The sequence below is a fragment of the Canis aureus genome, chromosome 9 (assembly GCF_053574225.1).
Source record: "Canis aureus isolate CA01 chromosome 9, VMU_Caureus_v.1.0, whole genome shotgun sequence".
NCBI classification, from domain to species: Eukaryota; Metazoa; Chordata; class Mammalia; order Carnivora; family Canidae; genus Canis; species Canis aureus.
Window position 1 is genome coordinate 31,849,802 of NC_135619.1, and position 22,428 is coordinate 31,872,229.

General features: G+C 38.6%; 1 long non-coding RNA gene across 1 annotated transcript; it reads right to left on the reverse strand.

Moving 5' to 3' along the window:
- Positions 1-1,990: 1,990 nt before the first annotated feature.
- On the reverse strand, positions 1,991-22,388 carry LOC144320587 (uncharacterized). The gene is made up of 3 exons (XR_013386208.1): positions 20,163-22,388; positions 6,915-6,957; positions 1,991-2,254 (listed from the first exon to the last, which is right to left on the reverse strand). It is a non-coding gene; the product is annotated as an uncharacterized LOC144320587 (long non-coding RNA).
- Between the last annotated feature and the right edge of the window lie 40 nt (positions 22,389-22,428).

Below are 22,428 nucleotides of genomic sequence, written 5' to 3' on the forward strand. Positions count from 1 at the left end.
ATCATATTGTGGTTTTAATTTGCATATTCTTGATATGCACCCTTTCATATTTTTATTGGCCTTTGGCTATCCCTCTGTAAAGGATCTGTGCAAGTCTTTCCCCATTTATAAGAGGTTATCTGCCTTTTGCTTATTGATTTGAGAGTTCCATCATCTGAATCTATTAGGTTCTTGAGTTTTGTACTTTGGCTGGTGTGGCACAATTTTGTGTGGTGTGGAAATTCTAGTAAACCCAAATCTATTTGATTCCTACAATTCAAAATGAGAATTTTGATAATGAAGGATACCTGAAGCCATTATAGGTGTGTTTCTGTTGATTCTGGTTTCTGGTTCCTCATTTCCTAGTGAGCTTGATATTATGCTAACTGCTCATACTTCTGAGATTCTCTGACACCTAAGATTAGTGGTGCCTTCCTCCAGAGAGGAACTGCATTTGCCAAATGCCTACGGTCAGCCCAGGAGTACATTTCTTTAAAAGATATTTCTTTATTTGAGAGAGAAATAGAGAGAGAGAGAGAGAGAGAGAGAGAGAACGATCAGTGGGAAGGGGGAGAAGCAGGCTCCCAGCTCAGTGGGGCTGGATCCCAGGACTCTGGGATCATGACCTGAGTCCAAATTAGACACTTAACCAACTGAGCTACCCAGGTGCCCCATCTAAGGACTAATTTAAACAAATTCAGGGAGTAAGGCTTTTTTTGGACCATCCAGGTAAGGTGAATTGAGGTTACAAACACATAATCACTGCCAGCATGTGGTTATGCTTCCCTAGGATAGGTTTTTTTTCTTTTCTTTACTCTCTCTGCACTATTCAGCATCAAAAGATTTTATCATTCTTACAGTTTCCTGGGGGTGAGGTTTAGAGAGGAAAAGAATATGTTTACTTCTGGATCATTCTTAACCTGAGAAAATGGCCCTTTGGAATCCTAGCTTTATGGGAGAAGGTTTCCTATTACACTGTCCATCTTTGCCAGAATTTAGATGTGAATTTCTGAACTTGTGGGTCCTGAGAAGACATAAAAATAAAAACCAAGTTTCTTTATTTGGCAGATGTCCTCAGAGGCAAAAGCAACATCTGTGTTCTGCTTTTCCCTCTAAATTTCCATTTTTATTTAGATTTTTGGCCTGATAAATAAAGCTTTCCTTCCTATCTTATCATCTTTCTCATGCTTTTCAGACTTTTGAAATCTTTGCACATTTTTTAGTTGTTTTCAACTGGAGGATTAGTCTGAATAGTCTAGCCTGCTATATTACCCAAAAGAAGACTTCTTTTAAGTTTTCAAACTATCAAACAACTGTGGGAATAAGAAAGGAATCTCTTAAATGAGATCATTAATATAGTCTAATAAATAATTAAAACCAGATCAGTTAACGTGTAAAAGAATGTATAGGATCTAGTCAATTCTGCATGTCAGAGATAAATCTGTAGTAACAAATACTTTTAATATTAAAAAAAAAGGAGAGAAAGGGATTACATTATTTGCAATTTTAGGGAAAAAAAAAACAGATCCTAAGCAAAATGGAATTTAAAAATGATAAAGATAAATAAAGGATTAAAAATATATGTAAGTAGACTAAAAGCTGATTCTTTGGCAGTGGGGAGAGAGATAAGAAAGACAAACTTAACTAATTAATTGGGAAAACAACAAAAAACAAAATTAAAGATAAAGGAGATATAGCACTGATACAAATTTGCAATTGTAGGCAGCTTCTAGGCAGTTTCTTGTCACTTTCTGGGTCTCCCCCCTCACCTCCCAGAGCCACTAGGGAGTAAGCATAGGACAGGAGTGACAGGAGATGAAATCAGGAGGTTCTAGACCTTTCTCCATCTAAAGGCAGGCAGGGCAGATCCATTTATATTGATACCTAAACTTGACAAAAACACCACACAGAAAAGAGAAGCATTATAAATTGCACTGAAGGCTTCTAAGACCACCCTCAGTTTTGAGGATTCTCTACAAGGACTCACAGGACTCAACATACAGTTGTGCTCATGGCTATGATTTATTACAGTGAAAGGATACAAAGCAAAATCAACAAGAGGAGAAAGCACATGGAGGGAAGTCCAGAGATAACCAGGCACAAGCTGCCTAGAGTCATCTCCAGTATAATTACACAGATATGCTTCATTCCTCCAGATGATCCTAGTGAAATGTTGTCCTCCAGGGATGTTCATTAGGGACACACTGTCCAAGCATTTCATCGGAGGTTGGTTATATTGGAAGCCTCTGCTGGTACATACCGAAATTTCAGACTCCTAGAAGGAAAGCAGGTGTTCAGCATAAACCAATATTGCTTGTAAAAACAGTGTAGGCACAGTCAATGATCTTTTATCACTTAGGGAATGGTGGGAACCCTCCCCAAATCCAAGTGCCTAGAAGCCAACCACAGGCCAACCTTGCGAGCAGGCCTTTCCAATACAACTGTCTCAGACCCACCATATAAATTCTTTCCTACACAAAATTTTATAAGAAGGAAAGCATCATTTTTAACATTATTTTTTCTAGAAAATATTTAAAAGTCATCTGATAAACTATTAAAATGATTAAGAGTTTATAAATATAAACTTAAAATGTAATATTATTGTGTATTATATATAAATTTAAGTTTAATATAAAAGACATAAAAATCAATAACATTTTTATATACCAGCAGCAACCTATACAAAAACAAATACAATAGGTCCTGTTTACAATGGCAACTAAAACACATATAATGCCTGGGAATAATCTTAACAAGGTATGTAGCGATACATGAAGAAGATAATACAAATTATATTAAAAATATAAAATAAGGCTTGGAAAGTTAACCAGGTATTTATTCCTGATTAGGAAGACTGGATATGAAAATACCTATGTCTGAATTTAATTTGTGGATTTAATGTAACCCCAATCAAAATCTCTTTGCTTTGAGTTCCTTCTTTAAAAGAAAATATGGGGATCCCTGGGTATCTCAGTGGTTTAGTGCCTGCCTTCCACCCAGGGCGTGATTGTGGAGTCCTGGGATCGAGTCCCACATGGGGCTCCCTGCATGGAGCCTGCTTCTCCCTCTGCCTGTGTCTCTGCCTCTCTTTCTCTCTCTCTGTGTGTGTGTCTCTCATGAATAAATAAATAAAATCTTTAAAAAAAGAAAAATATTTTTTTGCCTGCATTGGCAAAATGATCTTAAAGTTTACTTGGAAAATAAAAAGGGAAGAAAATTCTGAAAAAAAAAAAAGGTGTGGAAGAATTAGTTCTATTGTGTTTTAATCATCTTACAAAGATAAGATAATTAAAACAATGTGGTTTTTGTACAAAGGATAACTAGATCAACAAAACAGGTACAAATATAGATCTCACTACATGAATGACAAAGAAAGCATCATAAATCAATGAGAAAAAGAAAGATTAGTCAATATATGATATACAAATAACTGTTTAACAATCTGAAACTAGGCCCTAATTTGTCTTTAGAGAAATCCAAGCATGTTCTATCTTTTTATCACTTTAAATAGCCATTCTGTACTTACCTAATTAAAGCCCATATAGGTTTGGCTTTGAAAAGGATTTACAGTTTACTATTAGATGCTACTACTTCTGTATGTCCAAACGATAACTAAAATAAAAGTGCTGACAAGCCTAGGGAAAGTAGTGCAAAAGGTTAATATCTTTGTTAGAAAATTAAGATATATCTTTACATGAGGCAGAAGCCATAGTAGAAAATAACCTGTCCAAGGTCATATGGCCTTTGAGTAAGCTATTTACCACTACTGAGACTCAATTTCCTTCTTCCTTGCAGGATGTGAAAAGGATTAAAAATATATGTAAAGCTGCTAGCACCATCTTTGACATATTATGGCTGCTCAACAAATGATAGCTAATTAGTAGAGGTGGTGGCAGTGGTCATTAACATAAGAGCTCACAAAGTAAGAAAACATGAAGTCTCCAAAAGACAAATGCTTAAGAGTGTGAACAGAAATTCTCAAAAAGGAAATAAAACTCTTAAGCTAGGAAAAATGCTCAACCTTACCAAAAGTCAAAGCAATGCAAATTGAAACAATAAGATAACATTTCTTGTCTACTAAATTATGAAAACATTTTAATAACAATAAATAAAACATTTAATACCCAGGGCTGGGAGAGTTTCCTGGAATTGGTATTTTTCATACATTACTAATAATACACAAATTGGCGCAATTCTCTTAGGAAGTGATGTGGAAATATGTACTGTCATTTCAAAAAAAAAGATTATATACTTCAAGTCAGTGATTTCACTTCTGACATTCAGTACTAGAACAGAATCCCAAACATGGACATACTACAAGGAAGAAAGATGTTATGTGTAGTTGTTATCAAATAATGCAAACAACCAGCAATGGGAGGAATGATTGAGATTTACTCAGAGGGACGATGATTACACTGATACTACATACAAAAACAGTAAGAGAGAAAAACAGGATAGAATATTTTCTGTGTATTGTATAACAGACAAAACTGGAAGGACACATTTCAAATTGAAAACAGGAATCACGGGATCCCTGGGTGGCGCAGCGGTTTGGCGCCTGCCTTTGGCCTGGGGCGCGATCCTGGAGACCCAGGATCAAATCCCACATCAGGCTCCCGGTGCATGGAGCCTGCTTCTCCCTCTGCCTGTGGCTCTGCCTCTCTCTCTCTCTCTCTCTCTCTCTGTGACCATCATAAATAAATAAAAATTAAAAAAAAAAAAAAAAAAACAGGAATCACATTAAAGTGATATGATTATGGAAAATTATTACTTGTATCACTTAGATAGTATCAAAAACTGATAGTTAATTGAAACTAGGTTTTCTTGACTATTTCCAAATGAGTTCTTTCTCTTTTAAATGACACCAGAGGGGCACCTAGGCTCAGTCAGGTAAGTGTCTGCCTTTGGTTCAGGTCTAGATCCTGGCATTCCAGGATAGAGTCCCATTGGGCTCCCTGCCTCACAGGGAGACTGCTTCTCCATCTGGCCCTCCCCCTGCTCGTGGGCTCTCACTCTTTCTCTCTCTCTCTCTCTCTCTCAAATAAATAAATACAATCTTTAAAAAATATAATAAAATAAATGACACCAGAACTTAGTTTTAAAACTCTTGACAAAAGCTGACAGACCTGATATTCTAATATTGCTCCTCTAGATGGAGCACAAGTACTTAAAATATATTATAACAGTACTTGTAGTCCAGCATTTTAGAGCTCAAGGGACTTCAAAGATAATCTAGTGTGTTTTAACGTTAGGGATATATAGAAGGCACTCCCTAGCTACAAAACATTTTATTTTCTGTCATTAGTGCTGGTTTTATATGACAGACTTTCTCACACTGAGTATATAATCTTGAGTGCAAGTTCCCAGCAGAGAGGAAGATGGTAAACATGGGGAAAAATCAAATATGCAAACTATTCTGAAAGCCCTAAAGTTACTGACATAGAATTATAATCTAATAATTTTCCCCTGAAATTCCAAAAAGAAAGAATCTGTCAGCTTATTTAATGATTTTGGTTTTGGTTTTCATTTTTGGTATCCTAGTGAGGCTGGGCTCCATAGAGCACCAAGAAAAGGAAAGAATTTGTGACTTTGATGTGTGGTTAATTTGACGAGGGGTCTATCCAGGTAAGGCAAGTCTGACCAAGAGCCCACGTTGGGGACCCCACTTTGGGATCCACTGTGATCCCATTTGCAATAGTTTAGCTTTGGGCAGTCCTCGGGTTAAATCTGGATCTCTAGCTCTGAGTTCCCTCTATACTGTTTGTTGGATTTAAATTTCAAAACCCTAATTAAGATTCATAATCTCTTTCTTATAACCCAGTTTTGCCTCAGAGCTGTTTGCAACCAAGAACAAAAGGAAGAGCCATAACTGCCTCAGAAGTATTTATTCCTCTATCTTTCTATACCTAGACAACAATGAAGATGGGAGTGGTAAGAGCCTGAGACGTTTTTTGTTTTTTTTTTCTGGCACTTGGCCTCAGATATCATGACAAATCCTAGTAGCTCTCTGGGCTCCTAGATAGAAGAGCAGCAGGTAGGACTGCTTTTCACAGAATCCAGAGGTAGTGATGGCCTGTAAAACTCTTCTATTTGGGGATAACTTGCTCATGAGTCTTAATTCCCTCTGTTGGAGGCAGTGTGGTGGATGAAACTGGAGACCAGAATCCTGGACTTCCATCCCAGCTGTGGACTCATTGCCAAACTGGAAGTGCTGTGCCTCACCACCTGCCCAAAGGCACCTCCTCACCCATCTTTGATCTTGCAGCCTTCTCCACCTCCTCCTCCTTTTTTTTGAAAAAGAGATTTTATTTATTTGTTCATAAGAGACACAAAGAGAGAGGCAGAGACACAGGCAGAGGGAGAAGCAGGCTCTCTGTGGGGAGCCTGAGGCAGGACTCAATCCCAGGACCCTGGGATCATGCCCTGAGCCAAAGGCAGATGCTCAACCACTGAGCCACCCAGGCATTCCTCCTCTTCCTCCTTATAATAATATTATTATTACTATCATTTAAAGAAATGTTTACATGATAGAAAGTTACTCCCCCAGAAGTAGAAGCAAAAATAAAATAACACCATATTTTTACCACCAAGAAATTACTATTACTAACACTTTAGTGTATGTCCTTCCAGATATTTGTGTATATATATTACCAAAATGAGACTTTATACCCTGTTTTGTTATTTGCTTATTTTACTTAAGATTTTCCGACTTTCCATGTCAACATATTTTCATCTTGCCTCACACCTACCTCCGATTCAAATTCCACAACTTGTTCCCAAAATGACCTTTATAGTTCAGTTGTCCAAATGACAACCCAATCCAGGGCCATGCTTTGCATCTGGCCATTATGTCCCTTAAGTGTGTGGATCTAGCACAGTCCCTCTTTTTATCTTCAAATGACTCTTACAGGATGTCAATTGTCCCCTGAGTTTACCTGCTTGCCACCTTGTCATGCCATTCAACTTGTTCTTCAAGCCCTGAAATTGAAATCTGAGAGTTAAAACCAGAGTTGATGAATTCAAGTGTTCATTTGAGCTAGGATGTATAACAGATAAATGTAACATGTGCTTCATGTTACATTTTCATCATGTCAGAGAACTACATTACTAATATATATTATTACACACAAACATATTACATATTTTATACATGATACATTATTATAATAGATTAACTGATTGCTACCCTAACCTCTGAGTTAGGATAAGAGTCTTAGTCTTTTATTGAACATTAATACCCTTTGTACCCCTTGCAATAATAAAATGATCTCTGTGGTATTAGTTTTGTCCTTAATATGAATGTCTACTTCCTAGCAATCATATACCTAAATGTATTCATAGCAACTGAACATCTTTGTCCAAATCAATAATTTTAATAGAGGAGACTGAGTGATGATTTTCTGATTTTTTATTCCTTCTACATTTGGAGGCTAGCATTCTTCTGTGAAATAGAATTTTCCCTTATCAGTTGGCACTATTCTGTTACTCTAAGATATATTTATTACAGGAAAAATTGGATAAATATTTAATTATCCTTAATTACCAATTATCAAAGTAAGAAGTCAATTTATAGACCATTTCAAATGATGAATTACGAGTTCTCTTTTGACTTTCTCTTTTTTATTTTTATATAGGCACAAGGATTTTACCAAATCTGCTAGATAATTATGAGTTTTGATGTTCAAATTGTAACTGAGAAGTGCCTAGGCTCCCTATTTTGACATATTTTTTTAACTTAAATTTTACAGATAAAATTTGTTCCTCCAGGCTCTCTCCTAGTCCTCAATGCATGCTTAACAATTTTTACCAATGTTTTTCTGTCATTAATTTAGGTAAAATTTTTTATTATATAGCTGTATTTTGTCTCATGTAAACAATTTTCTACCTCTTAGTTGTCACCTTAACAATTCATGATCATAAAAAGTATTTATCTCTGGCCTGCATCAGTAAATTTTTGTCCGTTATCTTTATAATTTTTAAAACTATCTTGCTGTTGTTTCTTCTATTGTCTTTGTCTTCATGGAGAGGTAGGCCGGACCAGGGCATGATGGGTTTCATATACCAAGCTGAAGAATTTAGACTTGAACCTGAGGCAGTAGGAAGACACTGACCAGGCATAGGCAGGGGAGTGTAATGATCAGATCTTCTTTTTTGGGATAACCATTCAGGCTGTAATATGGAGAACTGAACAGAGGTGAACAGGATAAGAGCCTGGAAAACCAGATAGGAAGCCTCCTAACCTGCAGTCTAACCAGTTATCCATGTCACGAGATGTAAGAAGTGGGAGTGCAGATAGAGAGAAGCAGACAGATCAGAAAAGCAACCAAACAGGTTTTGGTGATTATGTAGAGGTCAAGGGAGAGGGAAGAGCCAAGGATGACACCAGGTTTCTGGCTTGAGCAACTGAATGGGCAATGATGCATGCATTTTCATTGAAATGGAGAACAATGAGTGCAAAATCAGGTTTGAGGGGGAGTATGGAAAGCTGCCTTTACAAATGCTGACTTTCACCATGCTTATTCTAATATTAGCAACCACCTTCCCAACAATTGCCATTTGCAGGAGGTAATTATATATTATTTCTACTTGAAATTGCCAGCATTTCCTCATCCTTCTCTTTTGGACAACTTCTTCATCCTCTTAGCTGATTCCACCAACCTACCCACGTCTCTGCCCACAGACACTGAATTCCATCCAGCTTCAGTGGGGGTAATATGCCTGTTCCCTCTATGACATGCCTCTACTTGTGCCTAAATCCTTCTCTCAAAATTCTTAAGCTACTTGCACTGGCAAGTACTGATTTTCTTTTGTATCATCTTTTTCTCCCTCTCTACATGTGATTTCCATCTATGTGCCACCATCCATTTTGAAAAGAAAATTCAACCCCAAAACCCCTTTAGCTGCCACTAAATTTCTTAGCACCCCTCATAGACTCATCCAAATTGTTGTCTTCACTGCTCTTTCCTTTCTCATCTTTGGTTCTCTCTCCATTCTCTCTTCTAGCTCTTCTCATGTCAGGTTTCTTTCCCCCACATGATCAAAAGTAGTCTTAGCAGGTCACCAGTGAAGTTCCTCCTACAAAAGTCAGTAGCTAAAAAAAAAATTAAAAAAAAAAAAAAAAAAAAAAAAAAACAAAAGTCAGTAGCTGCTTGTCTGCACTCATCCTGTTAGACTTCTCAGCAGCACCAGTCCAGCTTACCAGGCCCTCTTTATTCATTCAACATGTATTTATTGAGTGCTTACTATATGCCAGACACAGTTCTATCTTTCGGACACTCCAGTGAAGTAAAGAGACAAAGATCCCTTCCCTCTAGGAACCGACATTCTATCAGAGGGAGACATTTAACAAGAAAAAAAAAACAGTAAATGATTAAATTATATGAAAAAATATAGTCAATAAGGGCTATGGAAAAGAGAAAACAGAATTCAGCAGTGAATCTTGTAGAATTTTCCTTTAACACACAAATATCATTATAACTCACCCTATGTGACAACAGAATTTAGTGTCAAATCATAGGCTATGTCTATATGTCCCCAGATAATAAAAATGAATCACATTTTCATCTGTTATCTGTCTTGATTCTGCATTCTTCTCCCTCCTACTTCTTCTGGGTTTGATATGAGGACACTGCAGGAGACAAAGAAACTCAGGAGAAGGGATAGTGACGAGTTGGATTTCATAATTTGTGATACTGTATATTGGGTTTTGGGCACAAGTAACAGAAATGGAAGTGACCAGGCCTCCAGGGCACAAGCTGACTCATTTTTCACCTCTTTTTAAAATGATGTCAAGTTACACTATTCTCTGGCAGTTGCAGAACTCAAAGAATGATAGCATGGTCAAGGAGTAGAATTTTCTGTGGGTAATGCTTTTTGTTTTAATCTTAAAGAAAATATGAGGAGTTAAGATGGTGGAGGAGTAGGGGGACCCTAAGTTTGCTTCATCCCTTGAACGTAGCTAGATAAATATTAGATCATTCTGAACATCAAAGAAATCAATCTGAAGACTGAGAGAATAAAACTGCAAGTCTACAAGTAGAATCATGGAAAGTAGGATCTATGGAGAGGTGATTTGGGGGAGATAAGAGCTGCAGGGGCTGCAGAGGAGAGGGAGCCTGCTTACAGAGACCACAAGGTATCATAAGCAACAGAGCATAAAATCTGAAGTTTTAGAAGTCCACCATTGCCCAGTTGTGCCTGGCTTAGTGATGCTCCACTGGGGAAGGACGATGGAGACCTGGGAGCAAACAGCATGGTCTGAGGATCCCCTGGGTTGCAGGAGGAGAAATGGTTCCCTTTCGTGGATTGCATTTGGTAGCTGTGGCAAAGCCTCTCTGGGGACAAGAGAATGGGTGGTGCCAACATGTTGCACTATTTCCAGGGCAGCAAATCTTGGTGCAGGCTTTCTGCTCTGCTTTACCATAAACTCTGAACCACTGGGAGGTTGTGTGACCACTTTCCTGGACAGGCCAGCAAACAGCAAAAGAGCAGCAAGACCCTACCCCAGAGGATCAACACAGGACCTCACCACACAAGTCCCTAAAATTTGAGTTTAGAAACCCAGCCAAGTGTCTGAGATGAAACACGGGAGTACTGTGCCTCCTGGCAGGCAGACAGGGTGAAGGCAGGAACCTGATGGAAGCCAGGAACACAAGACAGGAGATTGTTTGCTCTCCTGCAAGGGTTTCCTGAAGAGTGGTGGGTGTGAGCTTTCCTCTCCAGGCTGAGAAGGTGGAGCCCCACCATTTTGCCAGCGAGTTAAATGGCATCACCAAGTGGAGAATGGAGTCACTTAATACAGAATCCCACTCCCTATGCCCTGTAGGCACTTCTCCCTTAGAGCAAGTCCACCTGAGACAGTGCAACAGGCTTGCTCCTAGAAGACCAGAACAAACCCATCACATGGACCAAGTCTACTGATCATAGAGTGCTGCAAAGCTTAAGCTCCTGAGGAAATAGGATCTAACTTCCTTTATATATATATATATATATATTTTTAATATTTTACTTTTATTTTTTGGATTTAGCTTCTTTTAACAAGCAGACCATAACACACCTAGGATCTAGCTTTTTGTTTTGTTTTATTTTGTTTTTCCTGGACAAAATGACAAGATGGAGGAAAGAATAGGAAGTAGAAGTAATGGCCAAGGATTTAATCAATACAGATAGAAGTAAGATGTCCGAACTAGAACTTAAAACAACAATTGTAAAGATAGTAGCTGGGCTTGAAAAAAGCATTGAAGACATTAGAGAATACCCTACTACAGATATAGAAAAACTAAAATCTAGTCAGATTGAAATTAAAAATGCTATAACCAAGAAGCCAACCTGACTGAATACCATATCAGTGAGGATGGATGAAGAAGAGGAATGAATCAGTGATATAGAAAATTAAAATTCTAGAAAATAATGAAGCTGAAAAGAGGAGGGAAAGAAAGATACTGGATCACAAAAATAGACTTAGGGAACTCAATGACTTCTTAAAATGTAATAACATTCATGTCATAGGAGTCCCAGAAGATAAAGAGAGATAAAAAGGGGCAGAAGGTTCATTTGAGCAAATTACAGCTGAAAACTTCCCTAATCTGAGGAAGGACACAGACTTTGAGATCCAAGAAGCACAGAGAATTCCCATTAAATTAAACAAAAGCTGGTGATCACCAAAACATATCATAGTCAAATTTACAAACTACACAAACAAGGAAAGAATCCTGAGAGCAGCAAGGAGCAGGGGGTGGGGGGAAGGGGGAGTACCTTAACCTACAAGCGAAGGCAGATCAGATTCATAGCAGATCTGTCCATGGAAACTTGGCAGGCCAGAAGAGAATGTCAGGACATATCCAATATGCTGAATGGGAAAAATATGCAGCCAAGAATACCTTATCCATCAAGGCTGTCATTCAGAATGAAGGAGAGATAAAGAGTTTTCTAAATAAACAAAAACTAAAGGAGTTAATGACTACTAAACTAGTCCTCAAAGAAATATTAAAAGAAACTCTTTGAGTGAGGGGAAAAAAAAGACCAAAAGAAACAGAAACTAGAGAGGAACAGAACCACCAACTTTACAGTAACACAGTGGCACTAAATTCTACCTATCAAGAATTATCCTGAATGTAAATGGACTAAATGGTACAATCAAAAGACATAGGGTGGGGTGCCTGGGTGGCTTAGTCAGTTGAGCATCTGAATCTTGATTTTGGCTCAGGTTGTGATCTCAGGGTAATGGGATCAAGCCCCCTGTTGGGCTCCCTGCTCAGCATGACATCTGCTGTCTCTCTCCCTCCCCCTTGGCCCTTCTCCCTGCTCATGTTGTCTTTTTAATTAATTAATTAATTAATTAATAAAATCTTTAGAAAAAAGAAGAAATGCATACTTTCCTTAAAAATGGAATATTTCATTTTATAAAGGATATAGGGTATCAGATTGGGTTTAAAAAACAAGACCCATCTATATGATGCTTACAAGAGACTCACTTTAGACCCAAAGACACCTATAGATTAAAAGTGAGGGGATGGAGAACCATCTATCATGCTAATGGACATCAAAAGAAATCCAGAGTAGCCATATTTATATCAGACAAACCAGATTTTGAAACAGAGACTGTAACAAGAGATAAGGAAGGGCATTATATCATAATAAAGGGTCTATCAATCAAGAAGATCTATCAATTGTAAATATGTATACCCTCAACTTGGGAGCACCCAAATCTATAAAATAATTAATAACAAACATAAATAAACTCATTGATAATAATACAGCAGGGGACTTTAACATCCCACTTATAGCAGTGGATGTATCATCTAAGCAGAAAATCAACATGGAAACAATGCCTTTGAATGACACACTGGACCAGATGGACTTCACAGATATATTCAGAAAACTTCATCCTAAAGCAGCAGAATACACATTCTTTTGGAGTGCACATTCTCCAGAATAGATCACATACTAGGTCATAAATCAGGCCTTAACAAGAACAAAAAGATTAAGATCATACTGTGCATATTTTCAGACCACAAAACTATGAAACTTGAAGTCAATCACAGGAAAAAATGTGGAAAGATCTCAAATACATGGAGGTTCAAAAAACACCCTACTAAAGAATGAATGGGTTAATCAGGAAATTAAAGAAGAAATAAAAAAAGTACATGGAAGCAAGTGAAAATGAAAGCACAACAGTCCAGAATCTTTGCGATACAGCAAAAGCAGTCCTGGGAGGGAAGTATATTGCAATACAGGCCTACCTCAAGAAGCAAGAAAAGTTTTAAATACACAACCTAACCTTACAACTAAAGGAGTTAGAAAAGGAAAAGCAAATGAGGCCTGAAGCCAGCAGAAGAAGGAAAATAATAAATATTAGAGCAGAAATAAACAATATAGAAACAAAAACATTTAAACAGATGAAATTAGGAGCTAGTTCTTTGAAAGAATTAATAAAATTGATAAACACTTAGCTAGACTAATCACAAAGAAAAGTGAAAGGAACCAAATAAACAAAATCACAAATGAAAGAATATAACTAACACCACAGAAATACAAATAATAAGAGAATATTATGAAATATTATATGCCAACAAATTGGGCAATCTGGAAGAAATAGACACATTCCTAGAAACAAACTACCAAAACCGAAACAAGAAGACATAGAAAATTTGAGTAGAACCGTAATCAGCAAAAAAAAAATGAATCGGTAATTAAAAATCTCCCAACAAACAAAAATTCAGGGCCAGATGGTTTCCCAGGGAAATTGTATCAAACATTTAAGGAAGAGTTAATATCTATTCTTCTCAAATTGTTCCAAAGATAGAAATGGAAGGAAAACCTCCAAACTCCCTTCTATGAGGCTAGCATTACCTTGATTCCAAAACCAGACAAAAACCCACTAATAAGGAGAACTACAGGCCAATATCTTTGATGAAAAATGAATGCAAAAATTCTCAACAAAATATTAGCAAATTGAATCCAGCAGTACATAAAAAGAATTATTCACCACAATCAAGTGGGATTTATTCCTGGGCTGCCAGAGTGGTTTGATATTCACAAATCAACCAACATGATACATCACATTAATAAAAGAAGGGTAATAATTAGATGATACATTCAATAGATGCAGAAAAAGCATTTGACAAAATACAGCATCCATTCTTCATAAAAACCCTCAACAAAGTAGGGATAGATAGAACATATCTCGACATCATAAAGGCCATATACAAAAGACCCACAGCTAAGCTCATCCTCAATGGGGAAAAACTGAGAGCTTTTCTTCTATGGTCAGGAACAAGACAGGGATGTCCACTGTCATTATTACTATTTAACATAGTACTAGAAGTCTTAGCCACAGCAATCAGACAACAAATAGAAAAGGAATCCAAACTGGCAAAGAAGAACTCAAACTTTCATTATTTGCAGACAACATGATACTCCATGTAGAAAACCCCAAAGATTCCACCAAAAAAATTGCTAGAACTAATATATAAATTCAAAAAAGTTGCAGGATGTGAAATCAATCTGTTGCATTTCTATACATCAATAACGAAGCAGAAGAAGAAAGAAAGAAAGAAAGAAAGAAAGAAAGAAAGAAAGAAAGAAAGAAAGAAAGAAAGAAGAAAGAAAGAAAGAAAGAAAGAAAGAAAGAAAGAAAGAAAGAAAGAAAGAAAGGTCAAGGAATTGATCCCGTTTACAACTGCAGCAAAAACTGTAAGATACCTAGGAGTAAACCTAACCAAAGAGGTAAAAGATATGTACTCTGAAAACTATAGAGTACTTATTTATGAAAGAAATTGAAAAGGACACAAAGAAATGGTAAAACATTCCAAGATCATGGATTGGAAGAACAAATATTGTTAAAACTTCTGTACTACCCAAAGAAATCTACACATTTAATACAATCCGTATCAAAATACCACCAGCATTTTTCACAGAAGTAGAACAAATCAAATCTAAATAAAATGTTTATGGAACCACCAAAGACCCCGAATAGCCAAAGCAATCCTGAAAAAGAAAAGCAAAACTGAAGGCATCACAATTCTGAACTTCAAGCCATATTACAAAGCTGTTGTCATCAAGACAGTATAGTACTGGCACAAGAACAGACACATAGATTGATGGAACAGAATGGAAAGTCCAAAAATTGACCTACAACTCTACGGTCAACCAATCTTCAATAAAGCAGGAAAGAATATCCAATGGAAAAAAGACAGTCTCTTCAACAAATGGTATTAGGAAAACTGGACAGTCACATGCAAAAGAATGAAACTGGACCACTTTCTTATACCGTACACAAAAATAAATTCAAAATGTATGAAAGACCTTAATGTGAGACAGGAAACCATCAAAATCCTAGAGGAAAATACAGGCACTAACCTCTTTGACCTAGGCCATAGCAACTTCTTACTAGTTACATTGCTGAAAGCAACAGAAACAAAAGCAAAAATAAACTACTGGGATTTCATCAGGATAAGAAGCTTCTGCACAGTGAGGGAAACAATCAACAAGACTAAAAGGCAGCCTACAGAATGGGAGAATACATTTAAAATGGCGTATCTGATAAAGGGGTAGTATCCAAAATCTTTAAAGAACTTATCAAACTCAACACCCAAAAGACTAATAATCCAATTTAAAAATGGGCAGAAGACATGAATAGACATTTTTCCAAAGAAGACATACAGAAGGCCAACGAACACATGATAAGACACTTGTCATCACTCCTCATCAGGGAAATATAAATCAAAACCATGGTGAGGGGATGCCTGGGTGGCTCAGCGGTTGAGCATCTGCCTTCGGCTCAGGACGTGATCCTGGGGTCCTAGGATCAAGTCCCTCATCGGGCTCCTGATAGAGAGCCTGCTTCTCCCTCTGCCTATGTCTCTGCCTCTCTGTGTCTCTCATAAATAAATAAATAAAATCTTAAAAAAAAAACACAGTGAGATACCACCTCATACCTGTCAGAATGGCTAAAATTAACAACACAGGAAACAACAGGTGTTGATGAGACTATGGAGAAAGAGAAAGAAGAGGCCTCTTCCACTGTTGGTGGGAATGCAAACTGGTGCAGCCACTCTGGAGAATAGTATGGTGGTTCCTCAAAAAGCTAAAAATAGAATTACCGTATGACCCAGCAATTGCACTACTAGGTACTTACCAAAAAATACTAATTCAAAAGGACACTTGCACCCAATATTTATAGCAGAATTATCTACAATAGCCAAATTATGGAAAGAGCTCAAATATCCATTGATTGATGAACAGATAAAGAAGTGCATATATATATATATGGAAGTGCATATATATGTATATATGTATATGTATACATATATAATGTGTATATATAATATATATGTATATATATAATGGAATATTATTCAGCCATAAAAAGAATAAAATCTTGCCATTTGCAATGACGACATGGATGGATGGATGGATGTAGGGAGTATAATGCTAAGTGAAATAAGACAGAGAGAGACAAATACCTTATGATTTTACTCATACGTGGAATTTAAGAAACAAAACAAACAAGCAAAAGTGGGGGTGGAGGAGAGAGGCAGCGACAAACCAAGAAACAAACTCTTAACTAGAGAACAAACTGATGGTGGGGTTGGGCAGGGAAATAGGTGAAACAGGTGATGGGCATTAAGGAGTGCACTTGCTGTGATGAGCACCAGGTGATGTATCGAAGTGTTGAATCACTATATTGCACCTGAAACTAATATAACACTGTATGTTAACTAACTTGAATTTAAATAAAAACTTTTTATTTTTTTTAAGATTTTATTTATTTATTCATGATAGACATAGAGAGAGAGAGAGAGGCAGAGACACAGGCAGAGGGAGAAGCAGGCTCCATGCCGGGAGCCCGACGCGGGACTCGATTCCGGGACTCCAGGACCGCGTCCTGGGCCAAAGGCAGGTGCCAAACCACTGAGCCACCCAGGGATCCCCTAAATAAAACCTTTTTAAAAACCAAAGCAATCTGACTCTAGAACCCTTGCTCTTCAAACTATACTCTGCTGCCTCTTCTTACCTTTACTAAGGTAAATATAGGCCTTAGTAAATTATTGTTGAGTGAATAAATAAATGGACTATAGATCTCTAGAATTGCAATATCTGGATCTCAGAGCATGAACATTTTTAAGGCCTTTAATGCATATTGCAGTATAAGCTATTCAATATACTTTTAAGGTTTTTTTAAAAAATAGTATAGGAAAATTTACATACACTATTATCACAGCTGTGAAAACAAAAAAGTGCAGGAAAGTGAAAAGAAACACATCAAGATGTTAAAAGTGATAGTTTTTTGTGGATATACATTCATGGGTGAATTTTTCTTCCTTCTAATTTTCCAAAAATATTTGTAATGAGCTGTTACTTTATACAAGCAAATTGAATAACTATAGCCTTATTTTTGTGTTACATGTGCTTTTCTGCCCTCCAGTTGGTTTTGTCCTTGGAAGCAACCTTTCTAAGAAAAGAGAATTTTCATGACTATCTCGGATTCTTTGTTCCCTATCAATATTAAAAAGGAAATTAGAATCATAGGCAATTTGCCTTCTTGACATTATTGGAATAACTCATTTGATCTAACTCATACTAATAAGCAGTTCTGATATTTCCCGTCTAAGGACAAGAGAACTATTGTACTCCTACATCCATTTGTAAAGCACTTTTTATTGACTCAGGTTTTGCAAAGACTTTATCAAATTGTTTCTCAAACAGTCCTATGAGGTTGTAGTAAGTCCCACCAAGCCTTGGATATACACACACCTGTGTGAATGTAAATGTTATAATTTGACATATTAACCTATTTTTTTCCCCAGTACTTGCTAGTCCAGCCCTTTCCCTAGTGTTATCAGCAGCTGGGGTGTGCTATACTGAATGTCTCAGGGAAAGGACAATGTAACAGAATACAGGTGTCAATGTTTGGTATCAGACTTTTGAAAAGACTAGGCATAGAGACCTAGGTCACAGGAAATGGGGAAGAGCAACGTTGTTCCACTCCTTCCCTACCTGTGTCCACAGGCTGTGAAGGAGGGAAGGTGAAGTTCAAGAGAACAAAAGAGCTTAAATGTTAGCACAGGAGTTTCCTAGACAATGTAGCTCTGCACTCCAGATCTCAAAGAGGTTTGAAGGCTCTGAGAGCATAGAAAACCCATGCCTCACATCGTGAGTAAAAATAGGGCAAGCCTCACATGATATGGGAAAAGTGAGAATATTTCCAATTAGCACAAAAGTAATGATGACATGGAAAGAAAGGTGACCAGATGTGATTAGTCCTTGAGTTCACTCTTCTGCCAACTCCAAGCTGCTGTAAATTGTAGTTCTAGAATTTCCATTCAGTTCTTTTTTATAGTTTTTATTTCTCTGCTAAGATTCTATACCTACCCACTCACAATTAACCCTTAGTTTTTGAACCTATCTCAAAGTTGTCTTATATTGACTGCATTTTGTGGTTGTTGTTGGTTGGTTTTTTTTTTTTTTTTAACTCTTTGTTTGACTTTTTGTTTCCACCTTTATGGGAAAGGGACTTCCTGGCAATGATAGTATCAGAATTGGGTTATGGGATGCCAAAGCCGTTTGATTTTAGGAGGGCAGGGCATCATCTCATTAGAAATGGTATAAAATATGTAATTTCCAATCTTCAAACAAAAACAGTTACAAAACTGTTATGAAAAATACAAAGATATATCTCCAATCTTCTTCAGTCTCAAACAACTCTCTGTTTTCTGCCAAGTAGAAAACACAATTTCCTCCAATGATTAATTTTTTTATAAATAAAAAGCAGCTTCCTTGAATTTCCTAAAGGTAATACACATTTATAGAAAAATTAGCCAAAGCAGATAGCCCTAACGGAGAAGTTACTACCCAGAGAAATTACTACTAACATTTTGCTGAACATCCTTCTAGATGCTGCTCTATGCAAATGCTTATGCATATAACTTTATGTGAATGAAATAATGTCATGCTTTTAACTCAATATGTGGGAAAGATCATTATCAAGAAATACAGATACAGGGATCCCTGGGTGGCTCAGCGGTTTGGCACCTGCCTTCGGCCCAGGGCATGATCCTGGAGTCCCGGGATCGAGTCCCACATTAGGGTCCCTGCATGGAGCCTGCTTCTCCCTCTGCCTGTGTCTTTGCCTCTCTCTCTCTCTCTCTCTCTCTGTCTGTCTCTCATGAATAAATAAAATCTTTAAAAAAGAAAGAAATACAGATACACATCATCCTTTTTAATGACTATATATTCCCTTGCATTAGGTGTACCAAAATTTATTAAACCAGTCCTCTACGGAAGGACATCTAATTCTAGATTCTTGCAATGATGAAAATTCTTCCTGGTGTGTGTGTGTGTGTGTGTGTGTGTGTGTGTGTGTGTATGTGACAACTTTGTGTATTTGTCAGATTATGTCTCTTTGAGGCAGTACATTTCTATAACATTATTTCTGGGCTGAAGCATATTCGAAGTTTGTGATATTTAATAAACTGTTCTCACCAGGAAGGTTTTACCCACACTCACACTTCCACCAACAGTGAGCCCATTTCTCTCTCTCTTTGGTCATACTGGAAATGTGTAATCTTTTCAAACATTATCAATACTTCAGGCAAAAAGTAACATCTAAATTGTGTTGAGTGATTTGCCAGGGAGCTCTAATGTGGTATTAAAGATGGGTATTGTGCCAAGTGCTCCTTTCTGGCTTTAAATGGACAGTGTGTGCAATATGCAGAGGTCTGTAATGGAAATGAGATGGTCTGACTTCCATATTCCTAGCTTTGCACTAACTTTGTGTATCTTTGGGTAAGATACTCAACTTTTCTGTGCCTCAATTTCTTCAAATGCAAATGAAGGACTCGAAGTCGGTGTTCTTGCACTTCCTTTCTGGCTATAAGAAGGGGATGGTGGGGAATCCACTGTGTAGATCTGCAGCAGACAATGTTGACTGGCTAACCCAATGCCACTCCCAGCCCCTATCCCCCCACCTGCCTCTACTCTGGAAGAAGCTGGAAATGTTCAATATCCCCTTTCTCAGCCTCCTTTGGAGCTAAGGACTGGCCATTTTACCAAATTCTGCCTAATGGGGCATGAAGGGAAGTCTTTTGGGGTGCTTCTGGAAAACCAGCTTTTCTGATGAAAGAAACAGGCACAAGAGTCTGCCTGTTTCTCACTCTCTGCTTTCAATGCAGACTTCATACCTGGACCTGTGGGGCAGGGTGGTAGCTTTACACTGTGTCTACTCAGCTGAGGATGATCTGTTCTTCAGAGTCCTACGTGGTTTCAAGGTCAACATTCGTCACAGGAGAAGTGATGAATGAGATTGAGAAGGCAGCTGTGAAGCAGCAGCCATGGTTGTCATGTTCCAAAGGACAATTCAGGACTCCCAGCCTGGTGATAACTCTAGTACATTGTCACTTATCCACCTCTCCATGAAGGGTGCCACCACTTTATGAAGGGTGCCAGCTTCTCCCGCAGTATACCTGCATTATTGAGGTAAGAGGTGGTGAGAGACACACAGAAATCCAGTCTGTCGTTGACGATTCTAGTTGTTCATGAGTTCCAGGTTATCCCTTGTAGGTTCCAAGCCTGTACATGATTTTATCCACATCCAGCTTTCTGCCCTGACTGCCATTCTGTCTGACCTATGGTGGCTTGGTTCAATTAACACTGGAATCAAACACAGCAAACAGCTTTGCGTAGACTTCTCCAGGAGCTCCCACCATCCCGTAGGGTCTAATGCATCACTCTCCAACAGAGCTTCTGGGATGGTAAAAGTGTTTTGTATACGAGCCATCTGATATCATAGCCCCTACTCACATGCATATGGCTACTGAGCGCTGGAAATGTGCCTAGTGCAACTGAGAAACAACATCTTTACTCTTAGTTAATTTTAACTCATTTAAATTTAAATTGCCACTTGTGGCTAGAGGTTACCATATAGAACAGCACAGGTCTAGTGCCTAATAATAAATCTCTCATTCTCCATCACTTCCAGTGGTTCTGTTTCTTTGGTTGAATCCTGAGACAGGCAGCGACTGCTGACGACATGGGGAAGAACATGTAGGTAGAAAGCCAGCATGCTAGGAATGAAGGGCTGGAGAGCAGAAAGAGACTGGGGCCTGGGAGGCTCACCTGCCTGTGACTGATGGATTTCTTATTTGAGAAAAATAGACTTCCATTGAACCTGCTCTGTTGAGAGCCCATCTCCATTTCTAATCCCCAGGCCAGAATTATCAAGGTGGGCTAAACTTTTCATGGAGATCAAGCAGGCTGTGGTAAAATGTATTCTTCAGCAGGTAATTTTTTTCTTTGTTCTCCCATGATGACTCTTACCCCTTGCCTGTTCCCAATGCAGATCCTTCACCTCCTAGTTCTTCTCCCTTCCCCAACTGAATATGAGAGAATATAATTACCTCACTTTGTCTACCAAACTGGATTTTGTTTGTTTGTTTGTTTTAAACACCAGCCCATTTTCATGAGTCTGCAATTATGACAATGGGTGGTAGACGACCACTTTTGTCAACCCTGGTTTCTAAAACTGGCCACTCACTAATAAGCTTTACCAGGAGTGGGTCTTTCTAGATGTGCTCTGCACCGTTCATGTGAAAAAATTAATCCTGAACAACATTTTCTTTCAAGGCTGTACTTGACTAGAGAACAATGTGCAATGATTGCAAGCTGTGTTCACAAACAATTCTACACACAAGGAACATTTCTTTCTCTTATTCTTCTTTGCTTGCTTGCTTGCTTGCTTAAACAAGTGGTTATCCGTTATGGTGTTGACATAGGAAAAGGCGAAATGCTGGCAACCGAATCAAAGCAACAGTGCAACAGGCAGCTCAGCGGTGCGCGCTGTTTGGTTCCTTGGACAACCAGGCCGAACTTTTCACTTCCTCCTAATTTTGGTCCCGCCCTCTTAGTTTATCTTCCTGAGAATGTCAAAAAAAAAAAAAAAAAAAAAAAGAAAGAAAGAAAAAGAAGAAGAAAAAGAGCATATGGGTCCTACTGCAAACGGTCTTTGGTGCCTGTTACGCCCTTCTTACACACATCTCCCCGGACTGGGTCCTTCTAAATTCTCTGTTGTTTGGTGAGTCACTTTGGGTTTCCGTTGTCGCCTTCTGCGAACCCCCGCAAGTGCCCTGCACGCCCTCCCAGCCCCCTGCTGGGGCCGAACGCTTCCCACCGGGGCCAGCGGCCCTGCGCGCCTCCAGCCTGCAGTCCCGGAGGAACGGAGCGCGGGGATGCCCAGGCCACCGCGCCCGCGCGCAGAGCCGCTCCGGGCAGGCGTTCGGGGCCCCTCTCCTCCCGGTCACCGCTGAGGGACTCGCAAGTGCCCGCACCGGGTGTGACGCGCCTTCCACCTCTCGGGCGTCCTGCGGGCGCCGGGACACCGCGTCTGAGTTGGTCGTCCCCGCGCGGGTGCAGAAGGGGCGGCGGCTGCCCCCCGTCCCCCCCCCGCCAACC